Raw genomic sequence first — 3,094 nt, 5'->3', positions numbered from 1 at the left:
CTTCACACAGTCAAGGTATTAAAAGTAATGAGAAATACCTTGGTAAAAGTTTCCTCATAACCTTGTGTATGAGAGATGTGGGAAAAGCTTAATTCACCTTAAACTCACTCTTACATGTTTTAGGGTTAGTGGAACTTATTTTTAGATTAGTGCTGCCCACCACTGCCATTGACCAAATCTTAGCTGATATGCAGAGAATTGATGTAGCTAGACATTTTTGTGTTTTTTCTGTGGTCAGGTGATTGTGTCGATGTAACGAAACAGTTATTTTATTAATGTTTTATTAAAAAACAATGGTTAACGAGATGTTTTGCTAATAGAAATCCACACATCTCTCCTTCCTGCAGTGGATCWACAGAAGGCAGGGAGGATCCAGAGGTCCATAAATGCTAATGAAATCAATAAAAGAGGAGGTGTGGAGGTAAAAGAGGATGTTTAACTCATCCTCTTCCTCTCCATGTCCCTGGGCATTATTTTTGACAACGCCACAATCAGCCAGATGACAACCCAACACATAATCGCTGCCTATTGTTCCTGTGTGCATCATTCAACAGCAGCGTCTCTGTAACACTGAACACATTAGAGCTGGAGTGGACCACACAAACCAGAAGGAACACGTCTGTTTTTGGTGCACTTTTCTGGGATTTTGTCACGTCGCTGTGGATATTGTTGTCCTTTCAGCCATAAGGAGCAGGTTCACAACTAAGCTTTACTTGCTTCACAAAACCCTTCGATCAGAGGTCATCTTTGGCTTATTTCATTCAGGATTTCTTTGTTAGCTCCTTTAAAAAGGGTCAGTTTTATGAGGCACCACGGGCCTCTTTTTCAGATCAACTGCAGGCTGCTTTTTATAAAACTGTGATTGTGAAGACAGGAACGATACGTCCTTTCTGCTTTATTAGTTATATCAGAAAACCTGTTTTTAAGGAATACAATAGTTTTAAATGTAGAAGTTATCTCTCTTTTTTCCTCTAAATAAACGTTTTAAGGTTTTAGAACAATTAACGTCGCTTCTGTTTTTATATGAAGCCTGAATACTGAGTGAACAGGATCCAGGACTAAACCTGGCTCTGGTCCCAATGTGTCAGCCCACAGCAGAGTCCAGGGAAAATGTGCATCAGTGTTTAAATGTGGCACATGTGCCCCACAGTGAAAGGTCTGTGACCCGATAAACAGATCTGGATCAGGAGAAAACCACAGCAGCTCAGAGATGTGTGTCAGAAAACAGAACAAAGGATGATAAGAGATTATATCGCTCAGCAAAAAAAACAAACAAACAGCAGAACAGATTTCACATTTATAAATCTTATTTCTGTCCTGTTTTGTCTCTTTTGTCCGACTCTCCTTGACCTTTTGTCATCCTTTGACAGTGAAGTCGTTTTTCTTTTTCTCTGCCGTCAGCACTCTGCTCTCAAAGACAACTGCTGTTATCTTATTATGTCGTTAGGAGAGGGACGTCTGAGCATTTATTCAGTCTGTGACATTCAGAGAGGCCAGTGAAGGAGCAGCTGTCAGAGACGGCTCTTGGCATAGGCGAACTAGGCGGTTGCCTAGAGCGCCATCTGCTGGAGGGGGCGTCGAACTGCAGGAGAAAAAAAGATTATTTGTAAATTCTGGTTGTAATTCTGCTCAGCGCCCCTTTCAGTTAGATTTGTCTTAAAAACTATAACGAAGTATTACAGGAAAAATAAACTACTCAATCCATAAAACATCCCCCCACCCCAATGCATCAATCACCCCCACCCTCTCTCTCATGATTGACGTTGCACTGACTCGTCCTGCTCTGACTCTGATGGGGGAGGGGCTAGTAGTGCCTCTCAGGTAGCGGTTCATGTTGACAAACTCAATAACAACAAGTCTGTATTTTATTGTCCCAAACATGTCAACCTTTTCAGATGTTTACCTGTAAAAAAGCCTCAAATCTGTAAATTTTGCAAAAAATCCATACAACTCAAAACCGCTGCGAAGCAGGAGGAGAGGAGAGAGGAACAAGTTCAAAACTTATTTCTACCGATGGCTATTTAATGTTATTTGTTTTTTAAATCATCCAACAGGCTCTGACATGTTAGATAAATTTGAAAATGAGGTTTTGAAAAAATCCCTCAGTTTTGAAAAAATCTGTGAGATTGCTCTATACGAGAGAGTAAATACATAGACATCCATCAAATGACATCACACAAAAAGTGACAGGTGCCCCGCCCTCTTTAAGGTGGGACTTCCGGTCAAGCCCCTCTTCCTCTCCCCCCCCCTTCGTCCCCCTCTTCACTTCCTCTTTTCCTTAACCGAAACCCTACCCTTCACCACATACTTCCTCTTTTCAACGGATGTTAGCCTAACCGCACCCTTTGCAAAATTTTCAAGTGACCTTACTTACTTACAGTCTTGTCCCGACCCTTAAACCTGTCAAAGTGTGAAACTTCTCATCAAATTGATCCATCGTCCAATCAGCTCTTGTTTTAAGCCCCTGATCCCGCCCCTCTCTCTCCTTATACGTCCATATAACTGCAAAATGACGTAAAATCCTTATAACTCACAATCTGTACAAGTTGACATGTATGTTGTTATTTATTTGCTTTCTGGGAAAGCAAATAAATCTAAGTTTACCATAGTACCTTACACTATCAAACTTGTTTTTACGGGTTCAAATTGGGGTGGGTGGGACTTAGTTCAGCGGGGGAGGGGGCTTCAACTCGCATAGGGCACCAAAATATCTGATGATCGACTCTTTTAAATGAAACCAGAGAGCGTTGACAGAGAGGAGAAGGTAGAAATGACTCAGCCTGGAACTGAAAATATGGATGGAGGACCTCCGTTTAGCTTGTTAGTTTGTCGCACTAGTGCCGGGCTAGGCAATATGGTGTCAGCGCTAGCACAAAGGCTAACAGGCTAAGCTGAGGTTCTTCTTCCATGAAGCAGCTCTGTTGTCCTCCATCCATATTTTCAGTTCCAGGCTGAGTCATTTCTACCTTCTCCTCTCTGTCAACGCTCTCTGGTTTCATTTAAAAGAGTCGATCATCAGATATTGTCCAAGATTAACCTTCAGGGTGGATATAGCCTGTGTCCAAAACGGCAGGACGGGTCCTCCGGAGGACCC

The sequence above is a fragment of the Austrofundulus limnaeus genome, unplaced genomic scaffold (genome assembly GCF_001266775.1).
Source record: "Austrofundulus limnaeus strain Quisiro unplaced genomic scaffold, Austrofundulus_limnaeus-1.0 Scaffold824, whole genome shotgun sequence".
Lineage (NCBI taxonomy): Eukaryota > Metazoa > Chordata > Actinopteri > Cyprinodontiformes > Rivulidae > Austrofundulus > Austrofundulus limnaeus.
This window is presented reverse-complemented; position numbering follows the sequence as displayed.